At 36.5% G+C, this 21,588-nt stretch overlaps 1 protein-coding gene across 21 annotated transcripts in view; it reads left to right on the forward strand.

Annotated features, from left to right (window-relative positions):
* The window catches only part of Cdh18 (cadherin 18), a 904,392-nt gene that overhangs the window by 495,523 nt on the left and 387,281 nt on the right, over window positions 1-21,588 (forward strand). Inside the window, exon 1 of one of the 21 annotated variants that reach the window (XM_031359915.1) lies at window positions 10,888-11,071. The exons of the other annotated variants lie outside the window; for them this stretch is intronic. The gene's annotated coding sequence lies outside the window, so the exon portion shown is untranslated. Of the gene's footprint in view, window positions 1-10,887; window positions 11,072-21,588 lie in introns of those variants that run through there. 21 annotated transcript variants of the gene reach the window in all.

Here is a 21,588-nt window from a genome sequence, read left to right on the forward strand (position 1 = left end):
AATGTATGCATGTTTGTGTTTGTACATAGCTTGATTTCTCTACTCTTAAGTAATCCAGAATACCCTGCAGGGAGTTTTGCCACCCACAGTGGATAGGAAATTTTCCTGCTGTTGTAACTTTGAGCTGGCTTACAGTTTCAGAGTTTTAGTCAATTGTAATCACACTTGGCATAGACTGTACATTACAGTTCCAAACAGAGGAAAGGAGCACCTTGAAAATACTGGACCAAAGCAAGACTAAACACAGCAAAACCTTCTAATATAGACTGCACTGTAGTGAGGATGAGCACGGAAAAAATACAAAATGTGGAGAAAAGGGTACCAAAAAAACGAATGGAACTAAAGCCTATGTTCAAGGAGATGAACAGACTAAAAAGTGGAATAAGGCTTTGGTGACCTTGGGGGAAAACCCCAACCAGGTAAGCTTCCCTCTTGTTCAAAGGAATTAAAGAACAGTTTAGATCCAGGTGTGGTGGGACACACTTTCAATTCCAGCACTCAGGAGATGAGGCATGAGTTCTCTGAGTTCAAGTTCAGCCTGGTCTACAGAACAAGTTCTAGGACAGCCAAGCTTAGGCAGTAAAAGAAACAATTAAAAACAGAACACTGGTGAAGATGTAATTGAGTGAGGGGGCCCATGTACCAAACCAAGTAAGCAACAGAATGTGGCAGCTTCAGCCAGGGGTAGAAGAAAAGGGTTATGGAATCTCTCTCTCTCATGACTAAGGATAGTTTCTGAGGCCAGGTCTGTGACATGGGTGTGCCTGCATGGAGGCTCAAAGATGAGTGAAGCTCTGAAGATGAACCCTGAATTGCCTTGAAGATCTCAAGATATTGAAGATGCTGGAGCCCTGGGATACTTATGGTGGAAAGCTGCTATCAGCGAATGGAACCAGCCCAAGAGAAAGAAATATGTTGCAGTTAACAAAGATGAAAGGAGTTTGCAACCTTAAGAAGCTTTTGTCATCAGACATGGAGATATAGAGTGTGGAGTATTTAAATATTTTCATATTGTTAAAGAATAAAAGACTTGCATCACTTCCACAATCATATTTACACCCACCAACTCTTTCCACATATCCCTCTTGCTCTCTCTCAAATTCACATATGATTGTATGTGTGTATGTGTGTGTGTATCTCCCCAAGGAAAGACTATTTGACCGAGTCTTAGTATTTCTAAGTTTTATTTGATTTGATTTATTTTCCCTAGAGTTGAGACCTCATGAGCTTCTTTCCTCTTTGGCATGTCAATTTGGACTGTGATTTTTCAGGTCATGTTTTCATAGCCAGAGAAACATTTTGTCTTAATGTTCAGAACCTTTTGACATCAGGAACTTCAAATTAAATATACATTGAGCTTTCAACTTGTAATAAGAATGGACACAATTCTTTTACAATGACAGCAAATGTTAGTGAGGATGTGAGGAAAAGGGACTGCTCATGCACTGCCAGTGGGAGGACAAGCTGGTACAGTCATGAGAGAAATCACTGTGGAAGTTCCTCAAAAGCTAGAAATAGTTCCACCATATGATCCAGCTGTACAATGCCTAGGCATAGTCCCCAAAGTTTCTATATCCTACTGTAGATATACTTGCTTATATATGGTCATTGCTGCTCTATTCACATCAACTAGGAAATAAGCAGTTGATGTGTCTATCAACTGATGAATGAATAGTGAATGAAATATTTACCAATAATGAGGAATAAAGAGCATACCAATTAGTTATCTAGTACCAAATATTAAGCACTAAAATATGTATATAAAAGTAACTATGCAGAGAAAATTATATCTATCTATTATCTATCTCTATCACTCTACATATATATTTGTATAGATTGATTGATAGATGTATGTGGAGGTGTGTGTATGTGGAAAGTGAGGTAGAGTATATACCACTATATCAATATAAATTATGTTTATAACATCTATGTAACAATAATTAATGAAAAATGAGACAATGTTTTTTAAAGGTAGTGAGGAAGGCTATATTGGAATGTTTCAAGGGAGAAAAGAAATGAGTAAAATGACACAATTATACTCTAATTTCCAAATAGAGAAAATGCAATGATAAAATTCACAGGTAAGTAGATGAAGCTGGAGCTGGCGCTCACTCCTATGCAGATGTGTTTTGTTCATATATTAAGTTTCTTTTCTGAGTAATCTTTCCAAATCTTCATCCTTCATACACATTTAAAAACACCATTTTCCTCATACACCCTGACGTTCACTACACAGATTGCCAGTATCACAGTACAATGAAAAACATGCATCAGTGTATCACGTCAACCCCTTCCTGGCCAGTCTAAAACTTCTTTACAGATATTTAGGTAACATTTAAGACTAGAGTTTGGATTTGAGAATAGAGTTCAAGGAACAATGTGAAGGTAAGTAATCAAGGATTAGTATAAGTAGCACCACTGTTGTGTAATGATGCTGTCCAGAAAGGCCTTAGCCTTTTTTCTATCTAGAAATTACTAAGCTCAGAGACAGAGTGTCCATTCCACTCTACAATATAATCACATTAATAGAGCTGGCTCTGCTTTTAAGGAAAAGAAAATACCAAAGCCAATATATAGACTTTTGTATTTGCACTTCCAAAGTGATGGTGTGTGTATGTATGGGTATGTGTTTGTATGTGTGTGTGTGAGTGTGTGGGTGTGTGTGTGGGTGTGGGTGTGTGCTTGTACATATTTGTGTTTGTGGATGAGAGTCCTTTCACAGACATCAGGAACCTTATCAAGCATTTCAGATATTGGTTTACAGTGTCTTTTTTTTATATTTCTGGGAAACATGAACTATAGTTTCCTTTTTCTGTTTGTATTTTCTATCATTTTATATTTTAGTAATCTGTCTCTACTGACCAGAATAAATAGAACAGCCTTACATTTTTCATTACCCATTACATCTATTCTGTTTAGCATCATAATACTTTTCTTTCTAATTTAAAAATATGTGGAAATCAATTTTCATCCTCCTTTTGCTAGTGAAACATTCCAAGTCATTAAACTCTTATATTTATCCATGTGAGTACACTCACAATTGCTAGACAGTGTGTTTACTGGGTGGCAAATTCCGTTGTGGGAACCAGTGACATGACAATTTTCATCATTTGACATGCCTTCCATTTAATCACTGCCGACAATGTAATAAGAGTATCACTTCAATGTAGTAAATCCACACCTCCCTTTTCATCCTAATTTTCATTCTCCTGCTTGAGTTTTTCTTCTCACACTGGATTTTATAAATATCTTGGGCTTCTCTGATTCTTGTACTTCTTGTCATTTCTGGCTAATCTACTTCCATCATTCAACTCAGACTTTGCAAAAAGCTTGTCTACATGGTCAGGATGCACAAGAAGGGCATCCATGTGGTTTCATAACACTCTGCGTGTGCCTCTATTATAGTAACATATTATGATAAAATGTTGATTTTTAAAAATTTCTCCATCCTATGATAAGACAGAATCAGGCTGACCTATGCAAAACTGAACCAGTAAACTTAAATGTATTATTTTGGATTACTGCCGTACATTTGATTTTCTATTTGCATAATGACATGATATCTAATATACTGTGAAGTACTGAACATGTCACTACAGGTATATAATAGAGTGACATCAGAAGCCTAGAAATAAGAACAATAAATGCTATTGGAGTTTGTCTTCATATAGCCCCAAAATGTGATACATCCTACAAATGTGACACATTATGTAACAGTGTCTATTATATATTATGTGGAAGCATTTTAAAATTCACATAACAGGATTAGATTAATTCTTCATATACTAGACCACTTAAAATATTTTCTTGCAGAATATATATTTTACTTAATTTTTTTTATATCCATTAATATACAACTGGAGTGGAGGCTAACCCTGGCTCTATTGCCTGACTGGGGATCCATTTCTCCTAACTGAAATGACTTGTCTAGCCCCACTGGTAGAAGATAGGCCTAGTCTTGCAGTGACTTAGGGAACTTAGGTGAGTTGGTACTTAGGGCGAACCTCCCACTTTTCAGAGGTGAAGGGAAGTAGGGCACAGGGGAAGGATTATGTGTGTGGAGGAGGGTGGGGACTGTGAGGAGAGAAAGGTCTGCAACCTGGATGTTAAGTGAATAAACACATAAATGAAGGGAAAATATATTTTATTACTACCTTCACATTTTACCTTTCTAATGTGTGTTATTACCAGTTTTTGGAAGTTATTTATATTTAATTTATTATATAAAGGTCTTTGACTATAGGTGGCTCATGGAATTGATGCCATCATCTCACACTTTTATTAATTTTCTATTTGTTTCCTAAAATCAAGACATTTTCTTGCTTTCGTTGATCATCTTCAATGAACTTCCTTCAATATGGTCATTGGACATTGCATGCTTTTAAAGGAAATTAGTGTTCATGTACTGCTTTCACATCTGCATGCTCATTCACCAGCAGAGAAATGCATTTTTTGCTGAGTATGAGCAGGAAAAGCTGCAGAAATTCTGATGAGGTTCTAATGTTACTAGATGACTGACTTAAGATAATTTAAGTCCATTATAGTTCTCAATTAACAATAGCATGATAGGGAAATAGATGTGAAAGGAATTTTGTGAAAAAGAAAGCAAGAAATTGTCAATAATTGTTATCGTAATCACATTAGTAAAATGGAAACCATGAAACATTAACTTTCAGCTATTGCATAAGCAAGCTGAAAAAATGTTATTGCTCAGGCTTAGCACAGAAATAATTAGTATTTTACTTATCCTTCCCTAATCGTGTTGGGGAGCAACAGAGTAGTCATGGTTTTGAGAACTGTACCTAGATTTTTAACTATAGTTGCAATTATTGTTCATAATCTATACAAGAACAGTAGGCAGAGATCGGCGTACAGAATCATAAACTGAGTCTTCATTAAAACACATATTTCAAAACCTAGTCAGCAACATTAGGATTCAGTGACTTGTAAAGGATTAGGTATTACATACATACTGTAGAAAACAGTGTTATGAACTGATTAAAAGTGTTCACCACAGTGTTTTATTTATATAGAAACTCTGATGCAAATCCTTAAAGGTAAGGAATATGCATAGGTTTTTGAAGTTCTTATAGAAAACAATGATAAATTTGTTTGCTAAATGCTACTGAGTGCTACTGACCATTTTTATTACTCATAGACTCAAAATAACTACTTTAATATATTTCCTGAAAGGTCAGTGATTTAGTCATCTAGAAGTCATCTAATTAATTAAAATTAATAAATGTAAACTATAACCTATGTAAACTGAGGTTATCAAAACTGATTTTAAGTATTCCTGTTGTTCTATAAATATTTAATTCTGAGCTCAGCATATTTCCTGGATGGTTAATCACTTACATCTATGCATCCACAGATTCCATCCCACTTTTGTCTGTCTCTCCAGATAACCCTGACTGATACAGTAGATAATATTGTCATAACAATTTTACTTCTAAAGACATGTCTTATATAAAGCTGTGTAATTTGGCATGTTGTTTGAACTCAGATATTGCGTTCTCACTACTATACAATGCTTCTTCTAATTATCAACTCTTAAGTGATATATCCACATGTATTAAGAACTATTTTTTGTCTCAAAACATGTGAACTAGCAAAATATATTCAACTACGATCTTACTAGCCAGGATACTTTGTCTTGACCATTAAGAGATGGAGAATCTAAATATAGATAAAAAAACAAGCCAGAAATTAGTGTGCAGCTGTCATTGCAGGGTGAAGCTGGAATTCATTAGCTTGCATGTAAACTGTTTACATATGACTTTGCTTTCACCAAATTCTGCATTTATTTACTGAATTTTAAAAGTATACCATATAAGTTATATATGTTCAATTACTAAAACAGGGGTTCAAATTTTGATATATTTTTAATTTTCCAGAAAGCAATGTACTCATTCTTTATTTTGTATTGAAATAATTATTGAGTGTGTTAGAATAAAATGCTAGATAATTTGATAAATAGCTTATATATAAAACAAATTGCTCATAGATAAATAGGTAGGTAGATAGATAGATAGATAGATAGATAGATAGATAGATGGATAGACATCAATAAATGTAGAATTTGGCCTTTTGATTTATAAATTAAAAATTCTATGCCATTTTATTATAAAATCCTGTCTTAGTCAGGGTTTCCATTCTTGCACAAACATCATGACCAAGAAGCAAGTTGGGGAGGAAAGGGTTTATTTAGCTTACTTCCATATCACTGTTTATCACCAAGGAAGTCAGGACTGGAACTCAAGCAAGTCAGGAAGCAGGAGCTGATGCAGAGGCCATGGAGAGATGTTCCTTATTGGCTTGCTTCTCCTGGCTTGCTCAGCCTGCTCTTATAAAACCCAAGACTTCCAACCCAGAGATGGCACCACCCACAAGGGGCAATTGAGAAAATGCCCCACAGCTGGGTCTCATGGAGGCACTTCCCCAAGTGAAGCTCCCTTCTCTGTGATAACTCCAGCCTGTGACAAGTTGACACACAAAACCAGCCAGTACAAATCCTTATGAGTGTTTTAGTATTTTATATACATTGAATACATTAAGCTATGTTTATTAATTGCTCTTGTTATGAGGAAGAGAAATACTGTGTTTTAGGCATAATTGGTACCATAGTACTTTCATGGATCTTCATAGATATCTTTTGTTTTCTTGCACTACTATTGACCAATTTTAAACTGAAGTGCTAGAATGAGTAAAGGTTAGCTTTATTAGGTAAACTGCAATAATAAGAGTGAAAGTGATATTTTATTTACTTTTAATAATTTCACACAAATATATAATGTATTTTAATGATAGTGATGCCTTACTTTTCGTGCTTTCTCATCTCAGATTTCTCCTTTCAAATGCCTCCCAACTTATCTCCATTTTAAAAAAGAATTATCCCACTGATTCTAAATAAGCCTTTTTACCAATGGCCACAGCCCAGCAGCTATCAGCTGCCAATGTCTCCTCAGTTAGGGGTGGGGTCAGTCTCCCATCCATGTTGAAAGATTGGCTGGCTCGAGAAGCTCTTCTGAGATCGTGAGTACCACAAACCCTGTTATGTCCACAGGAGACCATCATTACAGCGGTCCATTCATAGACCTTTTGACCATCTCCTGTGATGATCGCTGAGCCTTAGGAGGAGGCAATTTGTTATTTTTTCATCAGTACAAAATTTTTCTCATATTCATTTTATCAGAAATATACAAAGTATAACTTTGACTAATGTAAACTAATTTTTCAGATTTTTCTCATAAAATTCAAATCCTTTACTACATATTATTTAAAAACAAACTATAACTATTTGAGATTATTGATATGCTATGTAGCTGGATAAGATGGCCTTTTCTCAACATGTATCAATACAAAAAGCTACACACTTCAAACATATGCATTGGTTCATGTGATAACTCAATAAAGACACTCAAGTATGAACTTGTCATCCTTGTGCTCTTGACTCCTCCCACTATTGAATGACAAGAAGACTGGATATATATTTTTACATTCCTGGTCCATTTGTATCTGAAAATATGATTCCTAAATTTTCACAGTAAAACAGTATGTAATGGCATCTAAAGTGACAATTTTCTGAGTTTCTCTTTCAAAATGTTCGCCATTTAGCAATACATTTTAGTCTTTCCAGTCTCTTTAGTCTGACCAGCGTCTATCCTGTGTTAAATGGTGCTCTTTCACCAGCTAAAATATTTCTTATAATTCTCTCAAGGTAACACAAAAAGGGCTCTGTAGTAGAAATTCCCAGGCTTTCAGTTTCTGACATGAGCTCCAAAGAAAATCTTGTAGACTGATCAACCATCCAGTATTTTAAACTAATCTTTGACATCAGGAGAAAAGCCAGTGCCATGGGTCGCTCCATGTGTATTCTTTGGTTGGTGGTCCAGTCCCGAGGAGCTCCAGGGGGTCTGGAGAGTTGACACTGTTGTCCCCTCCATGGGGCTGCAAACCCTCTCAGCTCCTTCAGTCCCTTCTCCAACTCCTCCATCAGGGACCTAGAGCTCAGTACAATGGTTGGCTGCAAGCTACTGCCTCTGGATTTCTCAGGCTCTGGTAGAGCCCCTCAGGAGCAGCCTTATCAGGTTTCCAGAGACTGCCCCACCTTGGTGTATCCCATATACAGCCGCCAAACCAGAACGTTATTGTAGATGCTGGGAAGTAATTCCTGACAGAGCATCAAACTTTTAAAGTCACTTATATATACTGCACATGGTACTGTGGAGTTGAGAGAGCATCTACAGCCCTAAATCTTAGAGCACAGTAATTTATATACATCATCTGTTGATAGATAGGTTATATTTTAGCAATAGATTTTACCTTTTGAAGTTTTCAGCAAGAAACTGTTGACCCATATGATGCAGCTCAGCTCCATTCAGGTATTGTGGACTTAACAATGGAAAACCCCAAAGGGAGGTCAATAAAGCCTTGTTTACTCTTCTACTACACTCCTGAAATTCTCATGGCTGATGTTTGAGAAAACACACTTGTAGCCAGGTGGCAAACAAACATTCTATTTCAATCAACTAGAAATGATGTAATAAGCAGAGTCGGTCTTCTCCCGAGGATGCTATAATATACAATGCTAAAATTAAACTACACGACTTCTTTGAGACCAAATCCTCGCCTTCATATACCTTTTACTAATCAAAACTACCTCTCCCTCACACACCAGTGCCTCCTTACAGAACAAGGTATGAAGTCTGTCCTCTTTTCAATATTCCTTTAAATAAGAAAAAATGGATTAACATATAATTCTACTTTTATGTATATTTGTAGGTTGATCAGACATTAAAATAACATAGTCTGATCATATTTTATTTATACATTTAGGTATATACGATACATCTACATGATGTGTGTGTGTGTGTGTGTGTGTGTGTGTGTGTGTGTATGTGTGTGTGTGTGTCAACAATTAGTGGGAAAAAAAGAGGCCATGGATTTGAAAGAGATCAAGAAGCTATATATAGAAGTATATGAAGGGAGGAAATGTAAGGATAAAATTGTGTAATTATGTTATAATCTGGAAATTTTGTGAAATATTATTTTAAAGTAAATTAGGACACCATGTAAAGAAATCCTTCATTTGTATTGGGAGCCACAAGGGAGAGAATAAATAAAGCCTGAGAGAACATTGGCTCATTATTCTGACACTGTTGTTTCCTGTTCTACTTTTCCCCAACAGTTTAAATGTTGGTGACTTCCAAATTTTAATTGACTTCTTACATGTTTTGTAGTGCAACTAAGCACTTCAATGTGCAATTCTTTCACAGGAGGTAATTCAATTCTAGTACTGTTTCTGTTTGTTTCTTTCAAGATATCAACCCCCAAACCAAATGAAATAGTGCTACTCTTCAATACTCCCATGAAATAAAGTCAGCCAAATATAAGTAGTTGATTCTAAACATTCCCTCTACTGCACTTTAAAAGAAAAACCACTTAACTTATCTTCTCAAATGACCTTTCTCAAAGTAGAAAAAGAGCAAATAAGAAGGTAATGTTACAAGTTAAGTAACCTTCGTCAAACTTTTACCATGAATTTATGAATACTTGCATGCGTATTTTACTGATTGTTCACACACACAGATACACAGATACACACATACACACACACACACACACACACACACACACACAAAAGGTTTGGGAAAATGAATATTTTCTAAATTTGAAGAAATCTCTTGAGGATAAGTTATGCAGTATGCTGTATTCATCCACGTGAGCATCATGAGAAAAAAATCCCAACCTTTATGCTAACACTCACATTTGTTTTGCACATTAGCAAATCTGCATCCTGTTAACACTAGGTCTTTTCAGCCTGAATGACTTTCCTCTGGTATGCACTCAAAGAGGGCTTTGGTAGTTTTAGCAACTATGTATCGAAGGGAATGTTATTTTCTTAGTGTTGGTAATGATTGAGAATCCCTTATGAGTGTTGATATCCCTGCCGTGAGACCCCTGGAATCGTCATTCCATTTAGAAAAACACCCACACTTGTTTACTATGATGCTTCAAGTGAGATGCAGGATGATATTGATGGGTGAGTGTGCGTGACTTCCTGCTGGGAGAAAGTACTGAAGCTGCCTCAGCTGCTCACATCAATTTTGAAAACAGCCAGTCAGGCCTGAAATCCCTGTTATCATAAGCTGTGTACATTACAAAACGTTGTAATTTATTCAGGAGTCAGAAGAGGTGAGAAGTTCATGCTTGGCTTAGTTCTTCTGGCACTAGCAAGAGGCAGGGAAGGCACTGCAGTACTATTCATCTTCAGAAATAATAATGCTGACCTCCAAGAGGAAGCTCCATCTAATATAAACCCTACATGCCTTGAGTACTTGGGGCACAGTATGAAAGGGTATTTCTCAGGCTAAATCGCTGGACTTCCTCTATACTAGGGATCGCTGATGAATGAGCCAGCAGTTGGATGTTTAGCAGTCTGTGACGACTTTGCACGGAAATATGAAAATTTATTATCAGCTTGCCACATCAGCACTTGCTCTGCCTGCCTTTGCTTCTGATGTATACTCCCACTCCATCTGACAGTAATCCCTTGCTCTGGCCCCTACTTTCCCATCCCCCGCAGAGTACTGGTCTAAATTGTCACCGTGTCGTGTCCTGGCTGTCATTTTTGAAGAACACACGATTTTAGGTGTGTGTGTGTGTGTGTGTGTGTGTGTGTGTGTGTGTGTGTGTGATTCTTACTAACCTTATTGCTTTCTGTGTGACCTTGTCTATGGGACAAAAAGGGTATTTGTGCAGCTCCAAAAGTATGTACGCTGGGGTGGGGGAGAAGGAAGCAAAAGGGGAAGGGAGTAGAGGGAGAGTCAGCGAGGAAGGAGGAGAGACTGCGAGAGCCAAGCATCAGGCGGACACGAGCTGCCAGCCAATCAGAGACACGCTCGGGAGCTGCAGAGACCCAGCCTGGGAGCCTGGGGCTGGAGGTGCGGAGCCTGAGCCTGGGCTCTCCCGAGGACCGCGAGCAGCAGTGCCCAGAGCTCTGAGAAAGTCCCCCCTCTGCTTCTCATAAATTAAGTTCCTTTCCACCAGTTAGGGCAAGTCAGCCAAGGTAAGGTTTCAATACATAACACTTTACTCTGTCGTGACATTAATATTTTTGTACAATGGGGCTGCTTACCCAGTTCGAAGTGAAACAGCATTGGTGAAATCTTCCTCCTGGATGCTTTTCACAGGATGCTGTGCTAATGGGAAAGTTGCAACCGGCAGCCTTGCCGCTAGTATAAATTTGTATTTCTCATGCCGGAATGCTGCTATAGAGCCTATGGAATGCGAAGCTTCCAATCCAGCTGGTTTTGTGTGTTCTGTGGATGTGCGGTTCTGTGATTGTGCGGTTAACTGCTCTGCCCCTGAAGAAGTTGGAAGGGGACTCTGCTAGGCACATTTGAATACTGAGAGCATCCGATTAAGAGTCATTTATGTCAGTCTGTTAAAGTGAGATCAGTATGGTCAGACTCAAACAGGGATGTTGCAACTGGATTTTACATAGTGCTTTTTAATTACTGTCTTCCCAGTATCCTGTAAAATTACAAGGTATCTGCGCACTGAAACTGCTGCAAGATGAACAGTTTTGTCTTGTTTTGCTTTTGTTCTTTTGGATTTTGAGAAATTTATTATTTTTTTCCTTTAAAAAAACATTTTTTTTTCGCTTTCCAAATGGCTTTCATAGGTGTTTATGAAAACCTAACGTGAAACTTTTATGTTTTACCAAAGGCACAGTAATGATGCAGGCAGAGAAGCTCGCTGGCTCCTTGAGCACTAGCTAGTTTATTTAGTGTCTCTATGTGTTTGTTAACTCTCAGTCAGTGCCTTAACTTCCCAACCTTGTCTGTTCTGAGTGTACATTCATCTAATTTTGTCTTTGTTTCCACGTCCGAAAATCAAGGTACATGGCTTCCATCCTTGTCAGTAAGTGTGCTGCGCATGTAGATCTGTAGCCAAGCAAAGCTTTTATATGTAACAGGTGAAAACAGAATTTTATTAGTTAGGGTTATTAAAATATGCTTACCTCATGTCCATTGCCTTGTCAAGATAAGTGATCCTTGTGGTTTCTCAATTGGAATTTGAGAAAAATAAAAATCTTAGGAAAAAAATTACTGTGCTTTTTGGTTTGCTCAGGTGATGGCATGCCTGCTATGAGTCCAGAGACAGATCAGAGAAAAATTTTGTTATGCAGCCAAAAATCTAACTGTATGCACTCCTAGCATGTTCCAACCTTTTCCTACCTCTCTGAGATCACCCACAGATGTTAAAAGCAGGAGGCTGTCCTTCTGCAATCACCATTCTCTGTCTGAGGGTATAATCTCCTCAGAGAACATAGTCAGTCCTGAATTAAGAGTTTGAAATCCAGAGGAGCTCTTGCATACCTTGTGATGTGTGGGAGGAGGAAGCAGAATGTAATACCAGACGAGAGTCCATTCTGTAGCGTTTTGGTCCCGCACCAATTATTATTGCAGTTTGGTTTTCAAGCTTCCTGCTATATGTTTGATTCTATATTTACAGCCAGTGAATTAATCTAGTGTCTGTCACCCAATTCATTCATTCCACAAGGCAGCCACTTAAAGGGCTTTGGTCAATAATTACTTCATGCACTACAATTCTACTGTTTTTCAACACAGATAGCTAACTTAAGAAAGCAAATAGAAAATGATACTAATAGCTAATATTGATTGTTGGCCTGAAAACAGGGATTTGTACAAAATGAAAGCAAGCTGTTTCAAATGCAACAAAAAGGTCCAGCAGAAGATAAACCAATAGCAAAACAGAATAAGGAAATAGACAGAAGGTGATAGGGAACTCTACTTAAAACTCTGACTGGTGCACCCTGAATATAATTAGCTATCAAAGTCAGAAGCAAAGGCAACAGCTTCTGATACCTGCATAGGCTTCATATTGTAGAATTTCATAATTATCATTCTTCCTACGACTTTTGTCAAAAAGGAAATGGGAGGACAAGATTTGATTTACAATATTTTGAAATTATAAGCAAAGTATATTCTATGTATATAATGTATTTGTTTTCATTGGATCAGAGAAATACCATTATTAGGCTTTGTAGCTGTCTTGCTGGAACAATGAATGTAAACTGCATTTTTAAAAAATATTTTTATCCTTTCTGAATAGACTTATGGCTGGTCAAGAGTTAAAACTATCCCTTAGATTTTTCTAACATCAGTGTTGTGACATGTAAACTTACATGCAAACTGTAGCACATGGAAGTATTGAAGATAAACATTCGGTTATGCTGAATCAATTGATTGATGCAGTATAGTCATTCAAAAACTAACAACATTTAGATATAAACATCATGTGCATTGTATTCTTTTCCTTCTTACTAAAGACATTCTGTATCTTCATTCAGGTGTTCATGCCTAAAGACTGTATTCTGGATTAGGACTTCTTGATGTTGGTTCGATTGGTATTTGGATGTTATTTCTTGCTAGGGTAGAGAGATGCTCTGAGCTTTTCAGTCCATGTAGCAATTTGTTTGATCTCTAAACATTAAATTTAAGGATCATTTTGCTAAAGATTAGGCAACCAAAAGTAGCAGCTCCTTATATTGTTAACTTTACTCTGGGGTGTGGAGGAAAACATCACTCTCTCATGGTGAACTACTGCACTTACACTAGTGAAGGCAATGTTTACAAAATGGTCATAAGTATGCCAAAGAAGTAGACACCTATCCATGTGTATCAGTTTGTGTGCTCTGCCCATGAATTCTCGTATTGCTTTGAAATTGAATGGATTTCAAGTTGTACATTTTCAATAGGTCTTACCACATTATTGTAAAACACTGTAATGACCACATCCTTATTTTTTCTATGAATTGAAACTCTGACACTATAACACATATACTAAAATACAGTGGGGGTGGAGAAGAACACCAACAAAAAATATATTTTGGGATTACAATAACTGTTACTATTATCTGCATTTTAACATTGGTCAATTAATAAAATAACATACATTTAAGTATGAATTTTCTGTTTTACATTTTCATTGTTTTGGAGGTAATAGTATGTATGCATTTAGAAGATGCTTGGTCTAGTAGTTCTGAGTGCTTGGTATACTTTTGACATTCTGACTACTAGAGGTAATAGGATACCACTTTTATTTAAAAATGTTAGTTTTTTTATTGGTTGTTATGAGTAGCATGCTGGGATACTATGGAGTCCCATGATTTGAAGATGGGGCAGATCTTGGGTACAGCCAGGAAGCACTGTAGCACACAAGCTTTTTGTCAACATGTAATTTTCCATTTGCAACAGGAGCAGTGGTAGAATACAAATCAAACATACTAAATGATATGGTTGGTTGTATTTGTAATATCAATTTTTAAAGATCAAATGTTGCTAAATTATCATAGAATCATAGCTTTGGTGATTTGTTTGCTTAATATTGATTCAGGATGCTGTCTTCAAGATCTATAGTCGGCAAAAATCATCTACAAGATAGGTTAGTAGTTTCTCTTCAAAAGTAGCTTATAAAGTACAACTTCAATATGAAATATATAATTTAGACTCACAGATACATTTCCATTTGTTTCATATTTGTACTTTCTTATAAACCACATTCAAATGGGCTATAAAGAACTATAAAACATCCATATGTGACATGGCATTTACACTTCAAATGAAACTGTTAAAAATTTGGGAGAAAGATCACTATATGAGAATGAATGTTTCGATTTGGGTCTCAAAAAGCTTTATAAAAATGTGTAACCAGTGTGGTGGCTGTTTGTAATATTAGCTTTTTGATATAGAGATAGATAATCTAACCAAATTTTGCAAGATGCAGGTCTGAGTGAGATACTCTTTCTCAATATGTAAATTGGAGAGGAAGTAAACAAAACACTTAGTATCAACTTTCAGGCCCTTACGTCCATGATTGTGTAAATGTTTGCACACATGCACACACATATATCCCCATATACAGACAAACTTGCACATAAACATTCAACACATTCAATTACACTACACACACACAGAAAAAGAAACTTTCATTGCTAAATCAGATACTCTTTGGGTTATTCCTGAAAGGATAGATTAACAGAGCTATACATAAATTAGTACATAAATATAAATAAAATATACATATATTTATTACTGAAAGCCCTGCATCCCTTTACTACTAGGCAATATAGATGACCATTTTAAAGAGCTTTTCTTTAACTTTTCAGTTTATAACATACTTATATTTCTCCCTTTCCTTTCTTGATCCAAGCAATCATATATATTTCATCACCACTCTTCTACAAATGCATGGCTTCGTTTTACTTGCATGCATATTGCATATGTATATTTAGACTATATGCATATAACCCATAAAATGTTTAGTATATGTATATATTTAGAGCTAACCATTTGGTCCTGGACAAAGGGTTATTGTGCTCTTCCCTGGGGAAGAACACCACCCTTTTACTAAATTTAAACTTACCTGTAGTTCTTTGTTTAGACTTGAGGCTCATGGATTTTCCTCATGCAATTTGTTATGACCTTTGGAGTCATCTCTGTTTAGTGCATGTTTACTCCCATCATGATGCTGGGACTTTATGGCTATAGCTTATAATATTACTAGAGGGCATGATCTCACAGGAAATTCATGATCCACTGTCTCTTACAATCTTTCTGTTTCCTCTCTGCAATGTCCCCTGGTACAGTAATGTTTTGTAGATATATTCATTGGTTCAGAGCTCCACAAGTCTGTATATTGATTTGAGTAGTTTTCTGATTAGTATTTGCCTATCGCAAATGAACTTTCCTTGATGAGAGGTCAAGTGTACACTTACTTGTGGATATAAGAACAAATATTTATACTTGTTATAGTAAGGTATATGCTGGTTTAATAAATGGGGGGGTTGTAAACTCTTTGCCAATTACCATGACTTCGTGACACATTACATAGTTATGCTTCCAGTACCAGGAATGTTTTCCCTCTTGTTGAGATGCTCTTAAGACCAATTAAAAAATTCTTGGTTACTGCCAATGTATGTATGCATGCCACTACTGTACCCTTAAGGGTTTTCCTGCCATGCTGATTGTTGCCATAGTTCAAGGGAATTAGACATTGGTAGAACTGTTGTTTGCCTACCTCCTTTAGAAGATTTCATGGTGCTTTCAGATTTCATGAAACTAGTCCTCAGGCAGAGGCATTCATATGATTCTAGCTCAGGGATTTTTGAGCTACGTGGTTCTAATGTACATCGTGTCATCAGCAATGAAGATTTAACTTTCATCTTTAATGGGTAGCCAAGTGCAACAGTAATAGACTGTACATTTGGAGTATATTTGGCCATCCCTGACCAACAACTCAAAAGAGGGCTAACACCCCAATATGTATGGTTTTGGTTCAAAATTGGAGACATACAGTAGATAACAGTTTTGTTTTCTCATTGTTAAGAGTATCTTTAGATTGGTGGATATCTCTAATACCTTTATTATCAGGTATTTTATTCCTCTATATTATTGAATAGTTATACTATCGATATTTATCAAATTACCTATTAAAATATTTTACTAGATATTAAATGTAATGGCATTAAAGATAAATAATGTAACATGTCTATCAGTGCTGAAAATGTTTTGATTTAATGTGTGAATGAGCTAGGGACATATCTACAGGAAAATGGGCAGGTGAAAGTTCAGGTTAAGCTATTGCAGAACTAACCATTGTTCTGCTCCCTCCGAGCATGCACATATATTGCTTCTGTGTAAAGAAAGTTGTGTTTGTAGATTTATGCACTGCTAGGCTAAAATAATTTAAGAAAGTTCTTGGTAAATGTGGAAAATTGAATAATGTATGATGACCAAAAATATTCAATCAAACTGTCTATTAAAATGATATGAGATCATTTTTAAGAATAAGATTGATAATTCAAGATTACACCTATACCTTGCAAAGGATGCAGTCAATGCAAGTGTACGTTTAAAAATAAAGACATTTTCAGTTTTCCTGCTTCAATCAGTAGAGAGGGATTAAACATTCATTTCAGTTGTAAATTGAAGTATTTTCAAATCACTTGTGAAAGTTTGAACTAATGTAAGATGATATGTCTCTCTTATAGAAGTCATTTTGAAGATGTTGAAAGTTTACTCAATACAACTGTACCCAATCTACCTGATATCAACATTATTTTAAGTAAACATATCAATCAAAGTTTGAACACAAAACACTGATTTCTTATAAATATTCCTGACGCTATTTAACTATTTGACCAACTATTAATGAATACTGAAACCAAAGCAGTGTGGGTATGATGAAATAATTATTAACATTTATTATTGGTAGAAATGGAATTATTTTACTGTTTCTTTAAACAAAATATTCTATGCCTTTCCACAAAAGAGAAACTACCTTCCCTTATATACCTGGAACCAGTCATGGTGCCTCATACCTGTAATTACAGCATCCTGGAGACCTACCTACACAGGTGGATTGCTATGAAATCAAGGTGAATCTGGACTACAGAGTGAGTTCCTTTATAAAACACAAAACAAAACCTAAAAATCCTCATAGAATATCAAAGCCTAACAACCGAACACCCCTCCCAAAAAATTAAAAAGCAAGTCAAAATATAAAAGAAAGGAGACCATGTGAATAAAGCTAATTTAACAGTTTGAAAAAAAATCATTAATGATAAACATATAAATTTTTTAAATAGTAATTTACACTTAATATGTATTTTACATATTGAGATTTAAACTTTTCAACAAAAACATGTTGGACTAGTAAAAGAATTGAAACAATATGTTTCTCTCAATCCAACTTTATTAATTAGTTTTAATTTAAACATATGCAATTAACTGTTTCAGTTAATTTTAATTCATAGTGACAATATACACAATGAAAACATGATCATTTATATTTTTGATCTTATTGAATATTTTGTTCTTGGGTGGTTGCTTCTTTTAAACTCTGCATAGGTAAAGAAACTTGTGTGATTAAAATTGACAGGAAAACCAGATTCCCAAGACTTATAATTTTCTACTTTGTTGACTAATTTCTTCCTGAAGAAATTAATTATATTTCCAGAAACAAAACAAAGCCTACTATATAACTTAAATTTTATTATACTACATATTATAAATTTAAGTTATAAATTTATGTCTCTTGTTAAATAAGTTGAGGTCTAATGAGAGTTGTTGTAAAGAAGACTGTAATGAGAATTTTGTAGACTTCCTAGAAAAAAATATATAAAGAGGAAGATATGAGTGATATGGGAACACATGTGTAAAGAGATAGATGGTGGTTTGGTATTTTAACTACTATGGCTAACAAGTCTTCACTGAGAATAATTAAGGGGATGCAGTGACATAGGAGAAACAACCATATGAACCGATCAGTACCCCCAGAGCTCCCAGGAACTAAATCACCAACCAAAGAGTAACATAGAGGGACCCGTGGCTCCACCTGTGTTCATAGCAGAGGATGCCCTTGTTGGACATCAATGGGAGGAGAAACGCTTGGTCCTCTGAAGGCTCAATGATGCCCCAGTATAGGGCAATGCCAGGACAAGGAAGTGTGAGTGGGTAGGTTGGTGAACAGGAGAAGGAGGGATGGGATAGGGAGTTTGGGGAGGGGAAAAAAGGAAAGGAGATAACATTTGAAATGTAAATAAAGAAAATGTCCAATGAAAAATGTCTAGGAAGAACTGTGACTATGAATAATGGTAATTTTTATGGAGCAACAGTCCAGGGAGAGTAAGAAATGCAAAATTCCTCTGGGAAAAGAACACCTGCTACATTGAAAGTTGAGATAGGACAGCAGAGGCTGATGATTACAGCCACAGATTTAAAGAATGAAAGCGTCCTCAAAGCTAATGCCTTAAAGACTTAATTCCTAAATAAAAAGAAAACATGGAGAAACAGACTAGAATATGAGGATTTTAGGTCTCGCTGGCCACATCTATGAATACATTGAGGTCCTCATTTGAGGATTATAAGGTCTCATGGCACAAGCCTATAATCTCAAAATTGGGAGGGTGAGATAGTAGGACTGTGTGTTTGAGGCCAGCCTGGACTATATACTGAAACCCTGTCTCAAAGGCAACAGATAAAATAAACAAATCTAAGCAACAAAAATGAAATCACCAACAAAGTAAGCATTCAGTAATTGGTTTTTCTCTCTTTTTTCCTGAAGCCGAATCTTAGAGGCTCACATTTCTTACTGAGAGAAAATGTGTTTCTTCTTTTCTCCATTGAGACATTTGGTAATAGATGAAAGAACCTCAGATCATAAAATGGGACACAGTTAAACAGTAACAGGAACTACAAGTGCTGGTCTGAAAGATACTTGTAAGGATTTTGGACTTTTTTATTTATTAGATGTTTTCTTTATTTACAATATCTTCTTTCCCAGGTTCCCTTCCAAAAAATAAAAAATAAAAATAAAAATAAAAAACCCTGTTCCCTCCCTCTCCCCCCTGCTCACCATTCTACCTCCTTTTGCTTACTGGCCCTTGCATTCCCCTACAGTGGGGCATAGAACCTTCACAGGGCCAAGGGCCTCTCCTCCCATTGATGACCAACCTGGCCATCTGGGCAGTTGGGATAGTGAAAGGAAGATTTGGAACAGAAAAGTGGCATTATCTGTCATGTATTTCAACAATAACTCCGAAGATTCCACCAAAGTTAGCCTGTAGAGGGACGAGTACAAAAACAAGAGCAAGTGACAGATACATCATGATTTCTGAGATGCAATGATAGCACCTAACAGCCTAGTGACAGTATAGAAACAGAGAAAGGTTGGATTCTATATTTATACAAATAACAAAGCTGGCTCGATTTGATGTATTAAAAGGGATATGCAACTGATGTTGGAGAAAGTCTAAGAAAAATATCATATCTATATCATATCCTGAGCAAGAAAAATGTAACAAATATAGTATTGAGGATATGCAAATTTTACAATAAGAACAGAAAGGAGAGAGGAAGCCAAAATGGACTTGTTTCTAAATTAAAGTATGGGATGTCCAAGATGGCATCCTGTGTGTCCCCTGGAGGCAAAAACACATGGAGCACAGAAGAGTTGTGTGTATGTACAGGCACTGGATAAGAAGTCACAGGGAATAGAATGCAGTTAAAAGGAAGAATGGGAAGGTTGAAGAGAAAAATGAAAAGCACAAGGAGTAAAAGAAAGAAACCTGGGGAAGTGAGCGCTCAGAATTTAGGAAGAAAGTCAGCAACTTAATCAAGTAGGATGATATCCCTACTTGATGTCCCTACCTTATGTCCCTAGGGTATAAAGTCTTGTGAAAATTTCACATCATGGACTCTGAGAACTTTCATTTCCCAATCTTCTCAGGTCTGCCCACAACCATTGTGACCTGCCCTCCCTGCCTTCCTCACAGTAAAACAAAGGAGGAGGAGGAGGAAGGGGAGGAAGAGAGGAAAAGAGAGAGGGAGAGTGGGATGGAAGAAGAGAGGGAGGAAAGAAGAAAGGAAGGAAGTAAAGAAGGAAGAAAGAAAGAAAGAAAGAAAGAAAGAAAGAAAGAAAGAAAGAAAGAAAGGAAGGAAGAAAGAAAGAGAGAGAGAAAAACAAGTCCAATATATGTTGCCCATATACTCACAGGAACAAGGTCAAACTTCAGCCCTTAAAAAAAAAGTGAGTCCAATCCTATTTACACTCCTGGCAGAAACTATCAACTGTGGAGAACTGCACTTCAACATCCTTATCCCAATTTTTAAGAGTTCTCTTCAATAGCTTTCTGTTTAGGCACTTACTTTTTTGTGGAGAGGCAGGCATAGGGTTTGTCACAGAGCCTTTTATGTCTCTATTAACACCTGAGAGTCTACAGTCACCAATACCATGGCAAATGTAGCTTCCTTGCCATTTACTGTCAGCAGGAGCATGGATCATGGACTTACACATGGTTCCTGAAGACAAGACAGACTACGAAAAACTACAGTCTCCAAGATAAGCATGTGCTGTGGAGCTCAGGCTGGTCTTCAGTGGCCATTCAGACCACAGACATCTCTGCTGTTATGGGGGGGGGCATGGACACCATCACAGGTTTCACAGGACATCACAGACATAGGACATCACCATGGCATCAAGTGGTAGAGCAGGACACTCAGATCATGTGCTTCTTGCAGCAGCAAAGCCCATGGCTTCTCTTGGAAGCACAAATTGTGTACATTCATATAACACTAGGTGGCAACATGGTCCACAGACATCATCACCAAACACAGATGCAGTTGGATCAGAGACCCAGACAACACCATGGCCTCAGGTGGCAGTTCAGGCCACTCATATGTTTAAGATCATTATTTTAGCTTTTTAAAATTTTTTTTTGTAGATGCATGCTTAACAAAAAGTAATTTTTAATTTTCAGTTTAGATGCTATACCTTCATATGACAGAAACCAAATAAAAAGTTTACTTTTGAAGAAAATCTGTAACATGAATTCAATAAATCTCACTCATCTTAATAAAATGATCACTTATGGAAAGTCAGCAAAGAAGCTAGTAGAAAAGCAAGGGCATATGGTGTCTATTAGCCCTAGCTTTCAGAACAATTACAGGGCAAACTGCTAATCTGTGTGGCTACACACCATTAAATCATATTCTG

The sequence above is a fragment of the Mastomys coucha genome, unplaced genomic scaffold, assembly GCF_008632895.1.
Source record: "Mastomys coucha isolate ucsf_1 unplaced genomic scaffold, UCSF_Mcou_1 pScaffold8, whole genome shotgun sequence".
Lineage (NCBI taxonomy): Eukaryota > Metazoa > Chordata > Mammalia > Rodentia > Muridae > Mastomys > Mastomys coucha.